The sequence below is a fragment of the Mus pahari genome, chromosome 5 (assembly GCF_900095145.1).
Source record: "Mus pahari chromosome 5, PAHARI_EIJ_v1.1, whole genome shotgun sequence".
Lineage (NCBI taxonomy): Eukaryota > Metazoa > Chordata > Mammalia > Rodentia > Muridae > Mus > Mus pahari.
The window spans coordinates 34,817,618-34,831,100 of NC_034594.1; the positions used below are offsets into that span (position 1 = coordinate 34,817,618).

General features: G+C 39.0%; 1 pseudogene; it reads right to left on the minus strand.

The window, feature by feature from the left end:
• LOC110321918 overlaps window positions 1-13,211 on the minus strand; it is a 29,730-nt pseudogene extending 16,519 nt beyond the window's left edge.
• Between the last annotated feature and the right edge of the window lie 272 nt (window positions 13,212-13,483).

Consider the following 13,483-nt stretch of genomic DNA (forward strand, 5'->3'; position numbering starts at 1 on the left):
TAGTCCGTGGTGATCTGATAGGATGCATGGGATAATTTCAATATTTTTGTATCTGTTGAGGCCTGTTTTGTGACCAATTATATGGTCAGTTTTAGAGAAGGTGCCATGAGGTGCTGTGAAGTTATATCCTTTTGTTTTAGGATAAAATGTTCTGTAGATATCTGTTAAGTCCATTTCTTTCATAACTTCTGTTAGTTTCAATGTGTCTCTGTTTAGTTTCTGTTTCCAGGATCTGTCCTTTGATGAGAGTGGAGTGTTAAAGTCTCCCACTATTATTCTGTGAGGTACAATGTGTGCTTTGATCTTTACTATAGTTTNTTTAATGAATGTGGATGCCCTTGCATTTGGAGAATAGATATTCAGAATTGAGAGTTCATGTTGGAAGATTTTACCTTTTATGAGTATGAAGTGCCCCTCCTTGTCTTTTTTGTTAACTTTGGGTTGGATGTCGATTTATTCAATATTAGAATGGCTACTCCAGCTTGTTTCTTGGGACCATTTGATTGGAAAATTGTTTTCCAGTCTTTTACTCTGAGGTAGTGTCTGTCTTTTTCTCTGAGGTGGGTTTCCTGTAAGCAGCAAAAAGTTGGGTCCTGTTTATGTAGTCAGTCCGTTAGTCTATGTCTTTTTATTGGGGTATTGAGTCCATTGATATTAAGAGATATTAAGGAAAAGTAATTGTTCCTCCCTGTTATTTTTGTTGTTGGAGCTGGGATTCTGTTATTGTGGCTGTCTTCTTTTAGGTTTGTTGAAGGATTGCTTTCTTGATTTTTCTAGGGCGTGTTTTCTATCCTTGTATTGGTGTTTTTCTGTTATTATCCTTTGAAGGGATAGATTTGTTGAAAGATATTTTATGAATTTGTTTTTGTCATGGAATACTTTGCTTTCTCCATCTTTGGTAATTGAGAGTTTTGCTGGGTATAGTAGCCTGTGCTGGTATTTGTGTTCTCTTAGGGTTTGTATAACCTATGTCCAGGATCTTGACTTTAATAGTCTCTGGTGAGAAGTCTGGTGTAATTCTTTATATGTTACTTGACCTTTTTCCCTTACTGCTTTTATTTTTTTTCCTTACTGCTTTTAATATTCTTTCTTTATTTAGTGCATTTGTTCTGATTATTGTGTGTCAGGAGGAATTTCTTTTCTGGTCCAATCTATTTGGAGTTCTGTAGGCTTCTTATATGTTCGTGGGCATCTCTTTCTTTAGGTTGGGCATGTTTTTTTTTTTCTGTAATGTTGTTGAAGATATTTATTGGTCCTTTAAGTTTAAAATCTTCATTCTCATCTATACCTATTATCCTTAGGTTTGGTCTTCTTATTGTGTCCTGGATTTTCTGAATGTTTTGGGTTAGGATCTTTTTGAATTTTACATTTTCTTTGATTGTTTTGTCCATGTTCTCTATGGAATCTTCTGCACCTGAGATTCTCTCTTCCATCTCTTGTATTCTGTTGCTAATGTTTGCATCTATGATTCCTGATTTCTTTCCTAGGGTTTCTACCTTCAGAGTTGTCTTCCTTTGGGTTTTCTTCATTGTTTTTACTTTCATTTTTAGATCTTGGATGGTTTTGTTCAATTCATCACTGTTTGGTTGTGTTTTCCTGTAATTCTTTGAGGGATTTTTGTGTTTCCTCTTTAAGGACTTCTGCCTGTTTAGCAGTGTTCTCCTGTATTTCTTTAAGTGAGTTATTTATGCCCTTCTTTAAATCCTCTACCAGCATCATGAGACATGATTTTACATCTGAATCTTGCTTTTCAGGTGTGTTGGGGTATCCAGGACTCGCTGTGGTGGGCGTACTGGGTTCTGATGATGCCCAGTGTTCTTGGTTTCTGTTAGTAAGATTCTTTAGTTTGCCTTTTGCCATCTGCTAATCTCTGGTGTTAGATGTTCTAGCTGTCTCTGGCTGGAGCTTGTTCCTCCTGTGATTCTGTTAGCCTCTGTCAGCACTCCTGGGAGTTCAGTTCTCTCCTGAGTCCTAGTGGTCAGAGCACTCTCTGCAGGCAAGTTCTCCTGTTGCTGGGAAGTTGTACAGAGGTCTGGAGCTCAGATCCACCTCCTGGCTGAGGATGAAGGTCTGAAGAACCCCTGTCCAAGAATCTCTGTTGCTTCTGTGGCCTATGTGCTGTCCTGCATAGACTGGTCCCAAGATCCTGGGTGTGCTAGGGCCTGCGGAGTTCGTGCCCAAAATGGTTCGGGGCTTGCTCTGATGGGAATGAACCCCATCCACTGGTCTGGTGGGTTTCCTTTGTCCCTGTTCCTGCTGGTACAACACACTCTGGGTTTTTTTTTTTTTGAACAGATGTTGTGTTCCACTCACCAGTGATCCCCCCGAGGATACTCAGTATGTATGTGTGCAACACTAAAGGTAGCTTTAACTATTATTTTTTCCTTATATGTCTGTGTGTTCCATATAAATTTACGACTTTTTTTCTATTTCTGTGAAAAGTTTCATTGTTTTTTTAATTAATTGTAATTTTGATAGCAGTCAGTTTGAATCTGAGTATTGCTTTGGCCAACGTGACTATGCTAAGTATATTGATTCTTTTAACCCATGAATACAGGATCTTTTCCTTTTATCTATGTCATCTTTATTTTTTTCATTATTGCTCTTATAGCTTTCAATTTACAAATCTTCCTTTGTTAATTTTTCTTCTGAATACCTTTTCTGCTATTACAAATGGCATTATCTTTTTTTTTGGCATTATCTTTTTAACCTTAAAAGGATAAGTTGTTGGTATATATAAATGCTATTGAGTTTTTGCATGTTGATTTCATATCCTGCAACATTACTCTTCTTTATTCATTTAAAGAAGCACGGTTTGAATAATGTATATGTGATTTTGATTGCCTTTTGCAGGAAGACCTTATGTTCAGGAACATTTTACCTTCAGACTTCCTTGAACAGTACATCCACTATATATCACAAACAGTACATGTAAAGTCAGGACTCCACATGAAGAGTCCTAAGAACTCGTTAAGACTAAGAACGCGTTAAGTCAAAGGCTCGGTATAAGGCACTTGCTTCAGCTTTTCATTGTACACCAACTGCTTTCACCTCTTGACCAACTTTGCTGTTTTGTAATTTCTTCCCATTTTCATCTTGTCCTTCAGTCTGATGCGTGAGGTATTTTCCTGGATATTATGACTCTCTCGGTTCATACTTCTCATACTCTTAGGCACTTTGAAAATATTCCCTATTCTATAGAACTCTATCTCTTCCTGATACCGTAAGAACCTATCTATGAACATTTGTTGGATTATCATTTGCATGCTCCTCTAGCCACTGCAGTTTTCCTGAATGGTAGGTGATCATTGCTCTGTTACCCACTGATCTTTTATATTGAAGATAGGGCATCGTGTAGCATTGTGCACAAGGAAATCTGGCCAAAGTGAGTGGCTGATATGCAGCCTCTTGTTCCTCTACTCGTGTTGCCCCAGAGCTCTGTACATCCAATAGGGTTGCTATTTTTACTAAAAAGGTACTATATGGGATAGTTGAAGCCTTCACTAAATATAACTTTTTTATGCATAAAATCATATCAGGAAACACTTGTTTATCGCCATCATGTTTTATTATCACAGTGTAAGACATATATAACTGCTTGGCATTTAGAAAGAAAATTCATACTGGTGAGTGTTGCAAATTGGTTCCTCAGGAAACAGACGGTGACCTTTGCACACAGGAAACTTTTTTTGTTGTTTTTGGCCCTGGGCCCTGGGAACAGCACTTAAGAAGAGTACGGGGAAACAAGGCTGGCTAGACCAATTGAATGGCGTTGTGGTTGCAGCAAAGCCTTAGTCAGGCCTGGAGTGGCCTTTCAGAGTTGTTCCTTGGACCAGGCATCTTCAGCCCGCCCTTTGTTGCCTTCTGTATTCATCCACACTCATTGGATTTGGGCCTGTTTCTTTGGAAGAGACTTGACTGTGGACAAAATGGTGCGGTTTAACTGATGGAAGTTTCTGGAAAGGGAGACAATTGACCTCAGCCAACACTCCTAGAACCTGGGCTCAGTGCTGGGGAAGCAATGTGGCTGGCTCACCAAAGTATGTACTAAAGTGAGTTGATTTTTTTGAATGACTTTTTTCTTCATACAATTTAGGCGGTTACTACTGCTTGTTTTAGGTTGAAGGAAAACATGATAGAAATAGGGTAGTTCTCAGAGAAATTAAAAATAATTTTGTTGTCTTTAGAGAAGGTTCCTTAGTAACTATGAGGAAAGAGTGACTATTGGGATCATAAACCTGATAATTTAATACTGTGACATCTAAACTCCACATAGTATAGTGTATCTGGTAACTGGGATGTAGAGGAATTTTAGTCCAGCAACATGGCTGTTCTGTCAAGGAATCACATCCAAAGGTCTATGTCTGTGTGATTTTGCTGGAATACAGTCACTTCCTTAGTACACACTTTTAAGGTAAAATTTGTAAAAGAAAGTAGCCTTGTTTGAGGTTTGAAAGTGCCTTCTAATTGAGGGGGAAACAAAGTAAGGAATCAGAGCAAGATCTGATAGAATAAATCAGAAATAGGATGTACTTAATTCTCATGAGAACAGCAGGGGGGTTGGGGGAGAGAGGAGAGAGAGAGAGAGAGAGAGAGAGAGAGAGAGAGAGAGAGAGAGAATCGAGTCACAGTCATTTGGGAGTCAGTGCAGTGTAGTGCACTGGAGTTGAGTTCATTAGTGAGTTCATGCAGGTCAGTGCAGGTCAGCAGAGCCAGTTGAAGCCACAGAATAAGAAGGATCCAGAAGATTCAAACAAATTGCCAGAGTTAGTTTGAGGCCAAGCAGAAAAATTCAGTGAGAAGTTGAAAGAAGCCAGTTTGAATCAATCAGCTTGGAGAAGAGTGTTGAGCGACAGAACAACTGAGTTGAACCAGACAGCCAGAGCTCAGAAAGAACTAGAAAAGCTAAGCCTTTTTTATTTTTTTATTTATTTTTTATCAATAAGCCTCCGAGATGACAATTACATTGGGTTACCTTTACACCCTTTACACTGGAAACTTGAAAAAATTTTTCTATGAGTTTGTCTTCTGTTAGTTCTGTCCTCAAGAAAATCTTCATATTCATTATTGTTGGGGGAAAGAGAATTAAAAATGCAATCTCCTGAATGAAAAGTATTGTCATAAAGATAATAAAGTTAGGGAACAGTTCTGTTATTGAATAAGCTTAAAATTAGAATACGGTGGATTTCCCCAGCGATTTGGTCAGAGGTTGGAGATGTAAAGGATGTCTCCCCTTCCTCAGACCTGCAGACAGACCTCATTTCATCATACAGGGTTCATATGATCTTCACCTGATGACATGGTTTGAATGTGAAATGCTCCAACATGTTCATGTGTTTGTACACTAGGTCCTCAAGGGCTGTCCTTCTGGAGGTGGGGTCTGGCTGGCAGAAGTTGGCTACTAGAGGCAGGTCTTTGATGGTTACCCTTGCTTCTGGTTTTGTCTTGTGTTCTCTGCTTGCCAGAATGTGCTGTATGAAGACTTGCCATCACATGCACCCTGTACCACCCCTATAACTGTTCTCGCTATCATGCCTTCCCCACTGTGATGAATACATCTGAATGGGTGAGCCAAAATAAACCCCTCTTCCCTTGTTTCTGAAGAACATTTTACCAAATAGAAAAAAGATAGCATTTTCAAAAAAATGGTGCTGGTTCAACTGGCAGTTTGCATGTAGAAGGATGCAAATTGATCTATTCTTAGCTCCTTGCACAAAGCTCAAGTCCAAGTGGATCAAGGACCTCCACATAAAACCAGATACACTGGATCTAATAGAAGAGAAAGTGGAGAAAAGCCTCGAACACATGGGCACAGGGGAAAATTTCCTGAACAGAACACCAATGGCTGGTGTGGTGGGAGAGTGTGGGTGGGCGGGGGAGCACTGTCATACAGGCAAAGGGGAGGAGAGAGGGCAGATGTGAAATGGGGGGGGCGTTGGTGGGATATCATCTGAGATGTAAACGAATGGAATGATCAATTAAAAAAAAAAGAAGAAAAAGAGGTTTACTAAGACTTGCACGTGGTAGGAAAGAAAGAACTTCTGAAAGTAAAAAGAAAGGACACATAAGCCCTTACATTGTTTTTGGCAGAGGAGCCTCTTGTTGACTCTGCATCTGCCATCACAGTTTGTGTCTAGACTCATGTAGTGCTAAATGTGTTTGCAAACAACCAGAATCCAAGGGTACCACGTAAGCCTGTGAGGAAGCTTCACTGATCAACACAGCTTGGGTTTGGTTTTAGACCAGAGAGTGCCATATAGTGATTTGGAGACTCAGGGTTTTATCTCTGCTGTGTGCTCTTGAAAAACCTGTAGAACGTATGTTTTCCATCCTCCATGTAACGGTGACAGCATTTGCTGTATGAAACTATTGCAAACAGTAAATTAGATAGTGCAAGTAAAGCCAGCATTTAGTAATTGATCCCCAGTTCGCTTTCTTTTTTTCTGAATATATATCCTTGTGAATAGAGAAAAACTATCTACAGTGCATATATTGTTAAGAGAGAAGGTTCTCACCATTATCAAATAAAGCTAACAAAGCAAAAAGTAAATGAATTTAAAATTGAATAGTAAAACCTTTGATTGGCTGATGGAGTGCTATGAATTGCCTTGTTTACAAATGAGTCACTAAACCTCTGCTTATATTGCTTGCTTCTTTGGCCCTATGCTGTGGCCCTATTTAATTCAATTTGGGTTATTCAATTTTTATTTTTTGCTTAAGTTATTTTAAATCTTATTTTTGTCTGGGTTTTCAGCTCATTTGATTATGGATTCATAACTGAAGGCTTTTCTTTAGCTTTTTGGTTTTGTCCCTTATAGAAGGCAGACATGAACAATGACTGTTAATGTAGGAGAACTTCTTGGGGATGCCCTGGTTACTGGCCAATCCCTCTGGGAGGTACCAGTTTTTTTCTCATCAGAGTTTTGCTTTGTTCTGTTTCCTCTCCTTGACTCCTCTTTCTAGTGATCCCTTCCCATAGCTTAGTTTTCTGTAAGGAAATTCCCTTCATTTTCAGTGTGCTTGGTGAATAGTTCCTTTACTTAACTGAAGTTGCTATTCATGTGAATTGTTACAATGGTGTATGGCAGTGTGTCAGGTGAGTGTGGGAGAGGAGGCACGGTAACCCGACAGGAAGGGTTTCATGCCATTGGTGACACACCTCTACGCTCATTCCATATGGTACTCTACTCTGACATAATAAAGTGAACATGCTCCAGAGAGGTCTCTGTATGTTTTGTTTATATAATCCCTGGGTTTTGAGGATACATACCCTGTCTGTCTGTCATCCATCTGTCTGTCTATCTGCTGTCTCTTTTCTTATCTTTCAATCATGTATCTGTTATTCACATACTTCTCTCTAATAGTATTTATGCATTTTAAGTCTTACACTAAAGAGTTTTAAGATGAAGCAAACATTGTCTTGGTAATGATAATAGCTTCATTGGCTAGTATACTATGACAATGTCCTTTTAAGATCTTCAGATGTTTTCAGAGGTACAGGTCCTTATCTACAGGTTAAAATATTATTTTGAGGGTTTGGTCTTTTGTATATAATACATAATATAGCTGGTGTATTGTGAACTGCAGTTGAGAAGTTGATTCAGGAGGATTGCCACACATTCAAGGCCAGCGTGGATTACATACTAAATTCCAGGCCAGCCTGGGCTATATATAGAGAAATAGTTATCAGCAGAACAGAACAGAACAGAACAGAACATTCTACTGGTTCTACTGGTACTCTCATGTTGTCTACATGTAGGTAAAAATATCAAGGTATTATAAGGGAAAACTGATGCTTCCAGAACATTAAGTTGACAGCTCCAATTCATATTCAGTTTGTGAGTCAAATTAGACAAATTTAAAATTACACCATACAGTTTAAACTAAAGTAACCCAGTATATGAATGGTTTAAAAACTGCTGGGGCACCTCTATCTACGCTCACACCTTTCCAGATGAAGTCTCATGGAGTAGTGCAGATGGTCCTGGAACTCACAATGTAACCAGGCTGCTCTCACACTTGGAAGTCTGTCTGAGTTGCTTGTGTCTTGGCTTATAGGCATTGTGGTGGCTATTTTGCTTTCATCAGCTTGACAAAGGGTCATCGTGGAGGAAGGAACCTCAACTGAGAAAATGCCTCTATCAGATTGGCCTCTAGGCATGTCTATTGGCATTTTATTGATTAATGGTCAATACGGGAGGGCCCTGTGCAGAGTGGTCAGTGCCATCCTTTGTTGTGGTCTTGGATTGTATAAGAAAGCAGGCTGAAGAAACCATGGGAAGCGACCACTAAGCAGTGCTCCTCCATGGCCTCTGCTTCAGTTCTCGCTCAAGCTCCTCCCCAACTTCCCTTCGTGGTGGACTGTGACTGGGACATCTAAGCAGAAACAAAACCTCTCCTCACTAGGTTGCTTTTGGTGATGATGTCCTCCACAACACTAGAAAACAACTCAAGACAAGTGCACACTACCATGCTCAGCCTAAAACCATTTGCCGGATTTTAGGTATTCACCAGAACTGTCCCTGATACATGAAGCTTTACAGTAATGCTTAAGCGGTTCCTCAGTTCTGGGTTATTTTAGTTTATATAATATAATTTTAAAATTAATTTGACTGAGCTAATGAACCAGGCAAAGATTTGGAGTTGTCAATCTCTTTTCTTGGAACCCCTGAATCTCTCTCAAAAATATGCTCTGCTTACATCTCTCAACTCTCTCTGTCTCTGTCTCTGTGTCTCTCTGTCTCTGTCTCTGTCTCTGTCTCTCTCTCTGTCTGTCTCTCTCTCTCTTTCTCTCTCTCTCTCTGTCTCCCTCATATATGGCAAAGAAGTGAGAATGCCAACAGAATCCTTTTTTTTTTTTTTTTTTGAGATAGGGTCTCATTGTGGTATGGAGCTCATTATATAATCACTTTACTCACACTTAAAATCACTTAAAATCCCTCCTGACCCAGTCTCTCAAAAGTGCTGAGATCACAGGAATGAGCCAACATGCTCTTCTAGAATCTACCCATTGAGCGCACCAAATATCTCCATTTACTTATTCATATATTTAGAGGAATATAAATGTGAGCCCTAGTATTTTCTTCCCACAATTTTTGGAGACCATTGCTGTAGTTTAAGAGTTTGAGAAAAAAAAAATCATTAAATCCTCAGTATGTGTACATTACATTTACACTGTGTAAAAGCAAATAAGATCCAAATTTTATTCTAAAGTAGAAGCAGATAAACACAAGATGGACCAATATAGTACAACAAATGTAAGAGGTATTAATGAAGGGTAAAAAGTAACTTGATATTTCATACAGCCGAGACATGAATGCGTGAGATTACGTTCAGTGGGTCCCCACTAGTCTGACAGTCCTAGACTCTAGGACCTAGAGTCTAAAGGAAGAGAAGTAGAGCAGCCAGAGAGGAAGAAGCCAGGGTTGTAGACAGTAGCCATGGCCTCATGTGCTAAAGTACCTCTATTTCCTTCAGTGGGCACTCGGAAGCCAATGAGGTATAAAGTGGAGAAAGTAGACATGCTTCATGCTCACACCTCCAGCTACAATGTGGAAGAAAGATAAACACTACAACATAATATGGGGTTACTATAACCAAATTAATTTGTATTAGATGGGACTCTGAACTGATAACCTAGAAGTAAACAAGAGTATGCATAAGAATTTACTGTATGATGAAAAAGATAATTCTTTTAGGCAAGAAAACTCATAGAACTTACAAGCCCGTATAGGCACACATTTAAATCAAATTTTAATATAAGTATAGGAAGAACAAATATTTACTATGTAAAAAGCAATATAATAATATAATATAAGGTTTTGTTTTTGTTACAAAACTTAACATTGAATGCCAAGATTAAGCTGTCAGGTTAGGTCTTGAACTCCCATTTTGGTTAAGGTAAAATTGGAAGAATAAGCTCTTCAACTTCATTCTACGGAATATAGCATTGTACAACGCTTGTCCATGTCATGCTACTTTATAGGGTAAATTGGGTTCTTTGCTGCTGCTTAACATCTGAGGTGTTTCCTGAACCATGCCTTTTAATCTCTCGCAAGCAATCGTGATGCTCTCTGAACGGTTTAACCAGCACACTTTATATAGAACACAGCATGCATGGCCCAAGTGTAAGTGTGGTTCAACATCTGCTGCTACTCTGCTGCAGGCTGAGGGTAGAGGCGGCTGTATCCATGGTGACCCATATGACTCAGTGGGTGTGGGAGCTTCAGGATTGTCGCGAGGATTAATGGCAGAGCAAACGTGGGCCAACAGTTTCACCAGACATTTGGCCTTACAGTTTTTTTTTCTTAAATTAAAAAAGGACTCAGTTTTAAAATAAAGATTCGTTTCATAAAGTAGACAAACATATAGACATACAAAGCCATATACTGGAAAACTTAGAACACAAAACATATAAGAAACCATTCTGGCCATATGGCTCATGAGGTAAAGGTACTTGCTGCCAGTCCTTATAACTTGAGTTTGGTCCCCCAGAACCCATATGGCAGAAGGAGCAAGCTGTCTTTTGACCTTCACACTAGGATTCTTGTACACACACAAATAAGTAAAATGTAAAAAGAAAAATAATCTAAAAAGAAACCATACTTTACTACTGTGTTAATTCAACTAAAACCTCTAGTACATTTTTAAATGATTACTCCTCCTAAAAGACTTGAGGTGAATGTATCAATAAGATTTATAAAACATCTGCAGAAGTAATTTATCATAACCCTAAGGTTAAGAATGATTGGAGAAATAAACAACCATATTATCTTCCAGTGGGATCTATGATGCTAAAAGACATGTACACTCCATGTACTGGCAACAGTTAGAGGAGTCCTCTGTACAATATGGAGACGTGGGGTGGGTACCTGGGATGAGGGGAAGGAAAAATCAGTTTGTTTGTGCACTGAAAGCATCAGACATCCGATTTATGTTCATTTTGAAGAGTTTTTTTTTTTTAAATAATTGTATAAATAGAAAAGGTGCCAGTTGTCAAATCAAACAAGCCCTCAAGGGCCTTTCAACATAGTTAAATAGTATTTTCCAAAAATGTGCCTGTGGCTTCTGCATCAGTAGGAACACAGCCTTGGCGTGAGCTTGCACTCCGGGGTCCATGTCAAAGTAAGCCAATACACAGAAAACGAGTCCACTCCGCCTGTATGTTTTAAAAGACATTTGCCCTGCATGCACAGATGGTTCCCAGATGGCTGGCCTAGGACTCCTGGTAGTGTACCTTAGCTTTAGCGTCTATTAGAGTGGATATGTTGTGCTCACGGAAGAGGCTTGTACACTCTGCAGGGAGTGGGCCTTTCCCCCATAGGAGAGAAGTAGAAGTTATCAGATGTTGAGAACATATATCTTGAATTTAATGTTTTCAGTCCTTTAAAGATTTATTAAGCTGGAATATTAGATCTATTAAAAACAACCTATAACTTCTCATTCTTGTAGAGCCTATCATGGAAAGGAGTTTATGTATACTTTGAGAAAATGTTAGTTGATTTTTCTATTTTTATTACTGAAATTTCCTACTTAATTTCTTATATAGGCGACAATTTATCTTAGGGAAAGTTTCACCAAAACTGAACAATCTTTAAGTTTTGCTTAGGTTTTCTTTACTGTATATTTATGCTGCTATAATATTTTATTACAATCACCCTACAAATGTCACTTCCTTGTCCTAGTAAATCACGATGATTCTGGTGTATACTGGAAAGGACCCTGACTCAATCGAGTTGGTGGAACACAGCACTGTTCCTGGATCACAGTCAGTGGATTTGTTCAGAAAACTTTAAAGGCCCCTCACATTAAAGTATTACAAACAGGCAGATGGGAGAATACACGTTTCCTTACACCAACCAATTTGTTGTGTTGATAACATAGAATTTATCCTAATCAGCTTTCAAACACTACATTAAATAACTAAGATAACGTGGAGAGTAAAGGCTATTTTGGCTCACAGTTTTGTAGACTTCAACCTGTGACTTATTAAACTTGTTGCTTTGGGCCTACGCATGGAATGCATGTTAGAGTATGTGTGGGATGCATGTTAGAGTATGTGTGGAATGCATGTTAGAGTAGGTGTGGGATGCATGTTAGAATATGTGTGGGATGCATGTTAATATGTGTGGGATGTATGTTAGAATATGTGTGGGATTCATGTTAATGTGTGGAATGCATGGTAGAATATATGTGGGATGTATGGTAGAGTAAGGTATGGGATGCATGGTAGAGTATGCTGCCCAAAGACAATTCTGTTCTTTGGCTACTTTGAGGACTTTGAGAAGGGACATATTTAGTTAAGACACTATGATCCCATTCTTGTCCCTACATTAATAATCTCCTTGCCAAATTATTTTCACCCACAGTTTTATTCTCCTTCCTTTTTTATAAGTAATGTCTGCAATACTAGATCGGTAGATTGGAAAATGGGAATGTACCTGGGTATCCTGTCTGTGGAGATATTCAATTGTATGGTCTGTTATACTGACCCCCATTTGTCTCTCTGAAATATAGAGTGTAATTTCTATGTAAGCAAAACTTTGTCAATTTTAATTGTTAGTGTATCTCTAGTTCTCAACTGTGTATGTGGCCGGCACAAAGCAAGTGTTCTAAAGATATTCATGGATAGATTTCTGTAGTGTTTCAATATGACAAAACAGTCACTTTGGCTTAAAAAAAATGACCCTATCACTTCTCACACGATGAGATTTCTAGTACTCAAGGATCCCAGAATTCCACTTGAGAGAAGAAATCAGATATCAGCATAAGTAGCAGCAGAACTAGCTGAAGGCAGCTGTGCACTGGGGTAACGTGGGATCTGAGACTCCACTTAACAACGAGGCAGAAACCGAGGCAGGTCAAATAAACCTGAAACTACGTAGCTGAGAGTCAAATAGGCCAGAGTGCGTGTGCGCGTGCACCCGCCCCCAAAACAATAAACTCTCCACAAAATAATAAACAAAACATAATTTAAATTAGGCTTGAAGTTGCTTGCTGAAAGCTACAACCAGCTGAAAAGCAAGAGAATCAGAGATACGTGCTAGATGGTAATTTCAGAGCCCGTGTTCTTCCTGCTACATGCGTTTCTCATAATAAATATGTTAAGTTCCATCCAGTCACCATTGTCCTGGAGACTGAAAAATGTTTCCTCCACTTCCAGTGTCATTCATGCTGGTTATGACAATGTCTTGCAGCAGCCCCAGCCCCATTGCTTCTAGAGTCTGGATCGTGACTGTCCCTCAAACCCATGCAGCTTTGCTCTCTTGGGAGGTGGTAGAACCTTAAGAGTTGGGACATTAGTGCTCACAGAAGGTCACAAGGGACGAGTGCAAAGGAAGGGAAGATAGAGCCCAACTGGTCAGTCGTGAGTGGAAACAGAAAACATTTTGCAAACCATATGCTCTATGGATGTAAATATATATGGATATAAAAATATGATATAAATATACGAATATACATTTATATGGATATAAATATATAA